This window comes from Hordeum vulgare, chromosome 3H (assembly GCF_904849725.1).
Source record: "Hordeum vulgare subsp. vulgare chromosome 3H, MorexV3_pseudomolecules_assembly, whole genome shotgun sequence".
Lineage (NCBI taxonomy): Eukaryota > Viridiplantae > Streptophyta > Magnoliopsida > Poales > Poaceae > Hordeum > Hordeum vulgare.
Window position 1 is genome coordinate 2848606 of NC_058520.1, and position 9083 is coordinate 2857688.

At 45.4% G+C, this 9083-nt stretch overlaps 1 pseudogene; it reads right to left on the reverse strand.

Moving 5' to 3' along the window:
- Window positions 1-378: 378 nt before the first annotated feature.
- LOC123439074 lies at window positions 379-8859 on the reverse strand (annotated as a pseudogene).
- Between the last annotated feature and the right edge of the window lie 224 nt (window positions 8860-9083).

Here is a 9083-nt window from a genome sequence, read left to right on the forward strand (position 1 = left end):
GCACGTACACACACAACCAGCTCATCGCCGTTTCTTGGTTCAGTTCATATAGTCACACTCACAAACACATAAGCAGCTCATTAAAGCCACACACACACACACACACACACACACACACACACACACACACACAATCACACGAACACACAAATGCAGCCTGGTGGATGCACACAGGCCACTCCAGTTACAAACCACACACACACAAGCATCGAACATGTGCCTTATTTGAACGCCACAATATAACACAAGGTGAGAGCCACCATAAGATCCCACATATGGCATTGGCAACAAGCCACGCAATAGCAATCCAATCAAGAGCACACGAGCAAAGCAAACGCTCGATTCAGCAGCAGAAGCAGGAGCATCCATCGTCTCCACCTAGGCGAACACGCCGGTGACGGTAGAAACGAACACGCCGGTGCAGAGTTCACCTAGGCGACGGGGAGACGGCAAAACAAAATGGTGAGTCTGGACCGGCAAAAGCAACCAGGAACTAGTACTGATGTACAAACATGGACTCAAGTGGTAGTAATATGCACATAGCATACCTCAGAACGGAGACCCTGGGCAGCTTCTCCTTGTAGTAGCGCGAGTGGACAGGCACCTCGAAGTGGTCGGGGGCGGCAGCTGGCATCCCACTCCAGAGCATCCCACACATCCTTCTCGATCTCGACGGTTGGCTTCTTCTCTCCTCGGCCATGGCCCCCCACGGATGGCAGCCTACGCATGCTCCAGCATCCCCTGATCTTGATTGTCTCGAGTGCGGGTGCCATCATCTTGACTTCGCATATCTGTTGCAACTTCGGGAGGTCGTGTAGGTGGATGGTGGTCAGGTTCGGGAATAGTACACCGTTGTGGATGATGTTGTGGGCGTGTGCATACTTCTTGTCCAGCTCAAAGATATGCAAGAGGTCGCCGCAGTGGATGATGTGGAGTGTCTTCAAGGTGGGGAAGGAGGAGACAAACACCGGAAGTACGAACTGGAGGCTTGGGCAGGAGCGTAGGTGTAGGTGTTGTAGTTTTTTGAAGGATCCGTAGATGTAGGAGTAAACATGATTGGGAGTAAAACTGCAAATCGAGCGTGCCATTAGGAGATCCGAGGCCCACAATGTCTCCACCATAAGAAATCCATCTGATACAAGAAAGACGGTATCCAACTTTGGGCACCTCTCCACACGGCACCACCTAAGGAAGGGACACCCATAAGTTCTATCATGAAGAACAATGACACGAATCGATACATCGTGCACATGCAGGGATTCCGAATAATATCCCATCAACCGACCCAGATCTCCATTCAGTTCCTTCTCCACATAGCAGCTCCCTTTAGCAATCTCTATATGCCGGTCCAACTGTGTAGTCGGAGGTTGCGGGAAAGCCTGCATCGGCGGATCACTAACCATGCTAAGGACATCACCATACAGGCCTGTTGGAATAATCTGCTGCGAGCTGTCTTGATCATCGTGGCAAATCTCATTCTTGTTGGTTGCATCAAGTTGAGCAAAACCATCGTAAACTGGTGAGGAGGTGACGTGGATGTTATAGTAATAAAGAGGTGGGGCAGTACGTCTTGGTGCATTAGGTCTCAACACATCCTCAGGTGTTTCCCTTTCTAAATAAGGCCACAACAGACCCTTCAAAGAGCGAGTAAGCCTCGCATCCATAGCAACAACATGCACCTCCAACCGGAAGGATTTAGTCCTGTTGATGGATGGCCGAGCACACACGATCCCAGCTCGTGTGTCTATGCACACCAACTCTAGGCCAAGTTTTATATTAGAACCACTCTCGCCCGACCAAATTATTGCACGAAGTAGCTTGCATCCTATTAGATACAGCCGCTTGAGCATTGGGACTTGGACCACCATATTATTGAAGTTAAGTACCTTGATTGCAGTTTCAGAGAGATCCAATTCCACAAGGTTGGGTAGCCAACACAAAAACAGATTCTTCAATTGTATGCAACCTTGAAAGGAGATCTTGGAAGTTCTGATATCCTTATTACCTTTGGTGGTGGACGAAAGGAATTGTTTCGGAGGTAGCTCAACAGTTTGTGCCCATTGGGAAGCTGGTCCATGACCATTAAAGCTAAAAGATTCGAGGGAGGAAGGAAGCCCGCCAATGTTTTCCAACCCATGGCAACCATCAAGTACAAGCAACCGAAGGCTACTTGCCCTTGATAGGCTTGCTGGAAGAATTTCCATGTCAGTATTGCCTGACAAGTCAAGTATTTCAATACTTGGCTTATCTATAAAAGAGTTATCAAAATCCTCTGATGTCTTCCATTGACATGTTGGTTTGATTATTCGGAGCCTCTGAAGGTTAGGTAGCCGCCGTTGTAGGTTAGCTGTATACTGCCAACCCCTGACTCCTTCTATATTTAGCTCTCTGATATTAGTCATGAGATCCATCTTTTCTTCACTTAAGATTTCATTCCATTCTGTGTAACGCAGATCCAACACTGATAGGTTATATAAATATGCCCACTCTGTATGATCCTCTTCTTCTCCTGTTTTATCATTTGTACAGTTGTCCAACCCAAGGAATCTTAGGCTGCAACATTTCAGGAAAGGAGGCAACGCAAAATCAAAGGCACAACATTTGAGAACTAGCACACCAAGCTTGCCGGAATGTTCAAAAAGTACATTTGGTAAAGTTGGTGGGTGGTCAGATCTTTTAAATGCCAAGAAGAAAGACGATGTTGCTGCAGTTATAGTTTGCATACCATGAACTTTTCTATTCCTTGATGTCATTTTGTCAAAAATATTCCTTGATGTGACTGATATCCAACGGTATGGGCCTTCTTCATAGACAGCATCATCATTAATTATCAAAAAAGGGGTCTCCAATGGCTTCATAAACCTTTTAAGAACACCATCTAGCAGAGAAGCATCACTACACTTCCAATTTATCTCTCGATGTAATGCATTACTAATATCCCTTGCTTTGTACCCTTGTATGACCGCATCACATACCCAATAGTTGGAAGCATGGGACACCCAATCAAAATTAGTGGCCATGTGAAAATTATAATGCAAGCACAACTCATAGAGACAACAATCTGCCACAATTGTTGGGTTGATGTCAAGCATACATGGGTTGCGAGCAACTATAGTAGCAGCTTCTTGATGCAGCAAACCACGAAACGATGACCATGATAAATCTTTGATAGAACCATAGAAACCAAGGATAGCATGAGTATATTTTAGCTTGTTTTCTACCCTTGAACGGTCGTGATTCATGTCCATGCATCTTCTACTGAAGGTCCATATCATTACATTGTTGCCATATCTTGTAAGAGGAATTCCTACATCAACCTCTTCATCACTTCCGTTAAGGAAAATGATCATCAATTTTGTGTCCCTCAGGGTTTGATCAATCGCTTTTCCAACACTGCCTATCTCATTCCTTGAGCTTTCATCAACTTCATTAAAGTCATCCTCTTCATCTTGCTCATCTAGAGTGGCCATTACTGAACTGTCAAGTTCCAGTCCCTCTGCGATTGCCCTCTGCATTGCTCTTCTATTTTTCCACTCAGAGCAATCTATATAAATTATTCTATCAAAGCATAGTTCCGGAGTGGTTTTCCTAGACGGGAGCACTGCTGCTATGGATCTAAGAACAGAGGACGCCCCGAATCCATCCCAACCATCAAAATAAATGACCTTTACGTAGCTCTTGTATGTAAGAAACCGAAATATTTCCTCTCTGGCACCATCAACATCCTTTGAATAAATGTTCTGTCAAGACATGTTAGTAAGTTAGTACATCCTTGCTATCTGCAACAGTAATATAATGTTTGAACACTCATTTGAATCACAATTGCTAATTACAGCCAGGTCCACGGCAAAGTAGTTACAGTGAGTAGTTAGGCATAAGGTCTACCTATCAGATATCATATGTCACATGTACCTGTTTAGTTTTCTTTTTGTACAACTAAGGACATTTACGTACGTGACCATGTGCTAGCACGTGTCATAGTACAATCAGTGGTGGAAGACAAAATAAATATTTGGTGTGGCGAAATCGACAGAGTGAAGTGAATAAAGAGAGTAAAAGTACTGAATGCACTAATGAAATATATGGCATACAATGTGTAATAAACAAGAGAAATGTACAACTCGCCTATGAACCGATTATGATAATCACACTCAGAAATTGCTTGCGCTTAAGAAATGTCATCTTTCGAGTTCCGTTTGCATGGAATTTATATATAGTCGGCAGAGTTTCACTGTCTACCCCTCTGCCGACTCTACCGCACTTCCTGGTATCGCTCGCCTCGCCGGTCGCCTGTGGCGAATTTCCGCAGCGCTGCAATTTTCAAGCACATCTGACCGATCGATTTGATCGCTTAAAGTGCATGCCACCATAGCACTTGCCAAAGGCCTAATTAACACCAATGTGTCCCAACACCAAGCCTAGCCCAACTGGTAGATGGCAACATCCGGTCCCTTCAAGGCTCGTGGAAGCACTGCAATACAGCCGCCCAAGGAGCTCGCGGCCATGGCGCAAACACGGGAGCAACTAGCTGATGCAGTGATGCCTACCTCTTCGAGTGCAAACAATAAACAATAAACAATAAACAATAAACAACCGAATCATAGCAAACAATAAACAACCGAATCATAGCAAAACATATGCTGTTTGGTTTCAGTTTTAGAGTGTGCCGTATAAATGTCAAGGCCGTGGCCGATTTGAGAGGGACCAATAAATCTGTTCAGAAAAATATACTACGTTTCATCTACGTTTCACTAGCTCGTTTTCTCTGCTCAGCCCTAGGGCTTGATTGACCTTTGTTGTTTTGCGCCGAAATACAGCCAACTCTCCTCTACAGAAGCGATAAATCTTTGTTGTTTTGCTCGAAAAGGAATCGCCTGTAGTCACGAAAGTACGATACGTATCATGGTGTTACGTGGAAATTTCACATGGCAACACAATTGGCGATTGTGCTGGGGACCGAGAAGAAGAAGAGTCACACAATGAACACCGAAACTAAAAACAGGAGTGACATCGACCTGGAAAACGTCATCGCCGTCACACCAATGATTTGTCGGAAGGTGAAGGACATGAACTTTAGCGGGAGGTTGTGGAAGAAAAGGTTGAGAGGCTAAGAGGGTGCTTGGATACCTTTTAGTCCCATGACTAAAAATAGTGAGACTAAAACTTGCTAGCCTCACCCATGCTTGGATCCGAATACTAAAAAGACTAAAATCAAGTTAATGAGCATTTATTATCCTCCAAATCCTTTAATCCAGAACTCGCATGTGTTAAAGGAGAAGAGTTAAATGAGGAGAGAGAGAACTAATCCATATTTTAGTAGGGGTACCCCTGACTAAAATATTTTAGCCTCAAGACTAGTTTTAGCCTCTCTTTAGTCAGGGGTGCTTGAAACTTTATCCTCTTAAAGAGACTATTTTTAATCAGACTAGTTTTAGTCTCTTGAATCCAAACACCCTCTAAAGCTAAAGTATTGCTGGATACCGAGAAGACGAGGAATGGCGTCATAAAAAAGCTAGCTATCCAAGCCCTTCTGATGCACTCAACACTGGGGTAAAAAGCTCAACCCAAGAAATTGCTTATTTAATTGATGTGTTTGTAGCTAGTGAGTACGATGTGAAAAATACGGCATGTACAAATACCCAAGCAGTATATATACTTAGATAATTCACCTTGTCATGTTCATTCGTTAGTGTTGTAAATCAACGACAAATATTCTAAGAAAAAACGGACGCCTCTCGAATATAAGGGATTCATTAATATGTCTAGTAACATTCCTACACGTGGTGCATCGCTGATGTTGTGCGGCCTCACATTCTTTTATATAACGTTCAAGGTGGCCCGAACTATGCTAGCAGTTCGGCCAATAACTTTGTACCTAGTGTTGCTTTTCTTCTTGTTTCAACTTCAGTTTCCCAAAATTACAGCAGCGATAACCATAGTTTTAAATAGTCCGCTATAGCCCTGTTATAGCCTTTTCAGCAGGGTGCCGCTAAATGGTATCATGTACAAATATGTTGCTATAGTCCGCTATAGCTGATTTAGAGGCTCGCCGCTATTTGCCGTAGCCCGTTATTTAAAACATTGACGATAACTGAAGTGTCAGCTTAAATTCTAATTTGCAGCAATCTATCTACCCGACAGTAGCATATAACCAAAGTGCCGGCTGATACCTGAATTATATTTTAATGGGTATCCGTTGCAAATATCACATGCTTAAAGTTCTTTGCCGCAGTTTTTATCACGTGCTTGCGTCTCATCTGTTCCATAAACCAGTTCTCTACAACCCAACTAAAGCACGCGTATATCAAATACCATGTTCTAATTACTTCGACTAGACGCCATATCCTCGTGGTTTTAGAATTCCACATCTTATTAAGTTTATGGGGGAAGATGGTAGATCTACTTTTGAGCATGTAGGACAATTCTTATCACATTGCTCTGAGGTCAGCACCTCCGATGTTTATAGGGTTAAATTACTGTTTTTTTTCTTTGTCCGGTACTGCATTTACTTGGCTTACATCGCTTGCTTTTAATTCTATTTCAACATGGGCACAACTAGAGCAAAAATTTCATGAGTATTTTTGTGGCAGTGAAACTGAACTTCGATTTTCAGATTTAACTACTACAAAAACCACTGCAAACCCGTATTGTGCTATTATTAATAGTAGATAATATAAGATTTCGCCTTGGTCACATCGTTTTGGCTCCGCGGGAGTACTAGTGACCTATCCATTTTTTCACAATACAAAAAATAATCAAGTAGAACTAGAAACATCAAAAGTAACAATAGGATGTGTGATCAGTGATGCATGCGCTCGAAAAAAGATGAAGAATATAATTATTATATTTGACCTAGGACCCTTCTGGCGTATCAAAACCTCTACAGATTTCACTACGGACTACATGCGGAGTAAAATGAGTGCATTTACACTCTAAAGTATGTCTATATACATCCGTATATAGTCCGTGATGGCTTGGAAAAGACCCAAACGCTCCCGTACCCCCTCGCATCGCCTCCCCTCGGGCGACGTTAGGGGCCCCCGAAGCCCTAGCCGCCAGAGCAGTTCCCTCCTTCCTCGGCCGCCGCTGCCGCCGGCAAGGGCCGCGGTGGCGGCGGGCCCTGCGCCTTAGAGCCAAGGCGGGTGGTGCCGCGGAGCCCCAGCGAGGCGGAGGGGCCGTCGCGCGCGGGGAAGGCGGGGGCGGCGGTCAGGGCGGCGGACCTGATGTGCGGCGGCGTTCGTGGCCCCATGGCCGGCCGTGGTCAGGTTGGATGGCGGCGGAGGCGCTCCATCCGGCGAGGGCAGCGGCTGCGCGCAAGGGCGGTCATCGAGGGTTGTGGATCTGGCGTTTCCTGCCCAGATCCGTCACGGCTTGGACTTCTTCGACCGGTGGCGCGAGGAGGATCGGTGTGGGGCGGCGAGGCCCCTGCCGGCATGCCGACGGCGGTCTTCGTCTACATGACGTGCCTCCCTCGGTTCCATCCAGCCACGAGATCGGGGGGTCGCGACTTCCGGTGAAAACCGCGCCGACCTCGGTCATGGCGGACGATGGCGGCGTCTAGGACGTCGTTACCAGCCCATGGCATCGTTGTTGCAGGTCGTGGCACCACACTCGTGATGCTTCGAGGGAAACCTTAGATCTGGATCTACCGGTCGGACGATGATGGCATCTTCGATGTCATTTCCCTCCTGAGGGCATCGTTTTGGAGTACGTGCTGGGTGGACGGGACAAGATGAGGAGCGGTGTTTGGTCTACCGTGAGCCATACGGTGTAGCCCGGTGGCATGGCGCTGCGGTGGTTCGTCGACAGACACGTGTAGGCAGACACGTGCAGGATGGTGGCGCTGTCTGGCATCATGGTGGCGTCGACGGTAGACCTCGCAAGGATGATGCGTTTGTTCTAGCTCTGGAGAGGGTACGGTGGTAGATGGTGGAGGCGGCCTCTGCGCCGGACCAGTTTGGGATCCAGTCTCAGTGGTGGCTGGGCTGGAGCATCAGACTATAGATGTTAGGATTTGGTGCGATATCTGTTTGGTATTTGGCCCGGATATTCAGCACACCTTCATCAAGGAATAGGAGTAGCAACATGTGTTGTCTAGATGGTGGCTTCAGACTGACTGATGTATTACTTTGTATGGTCTCTGTGAATAATTAATAAAATGGTTGTATGCATCGTCTAGATGCAGAGGCCGGGGGTATATCCTCCTTTTATAAAAAAATAATATATATAGTCCGTGATGAAATATCTTAAAAGACTTGTATTTAGGGACGGAGGGAGTACTACTTAGTGAGCGTAAAATGGATAAGAGTATTACCTGCGTCAGAACATGACTACTCATGATGAATTCCTCTAACGAAGATCAAGAGAGAAAGCCAACAACAAATTTAATCAAACTTTAACTGATGAGGACTCATGATGATTGATGAATCCCTCCATCCAAGACCAAGAGAGAAAACCAAGCAGCGAATTTAGCCAATCTTAAACTGATGAGGACTCATGATGAATATGTTCCTCTGTCAAAGATGAGGAGAGGAAAACCGCAGCAGACCCAATGAGTCTAGCCCATCAGCCACACCGCCTGCATATATACGAGGCAACAGCATGTTAACCAGCGGTTTAATAAGGCAGAAGTTTAAGAGGTTACGAATTAACAAAGGAAGCCAGCAGATGGTACTACTAATTAATGATAGGTAAGGACTAAGTACGTACCTTGATTAGCAGACAAGAGCAGCTGGACAAAACAGAAGCGAAGACCTTCTCACAGCTGTTAATGCACCCGTTGTTGAGAGAACAAATGCGAGCGCCGATCGGTCGAGAAGGAGCAGAAGAAATTGGTGCCTCCTATTGTGTACACAAATAGTGAACAAACTATGTATTACTGGCCGCGCACAGGGTCCTTTGCTTGTAGCTGCATGCATATATACCCTACTTTCTCTTTGCCAAAACATGAAGCAACATAGACATGCTGCTGCTTTGTTTTTGTTTTTTTTTTGCTTTTGCTTTTCCCTTTTTCTTTTCTAAAGATGATTCAGATGCCGATGCTCTTGCAGGTTTGCATATCCATGGTTTTTTTTTTCGAAAAG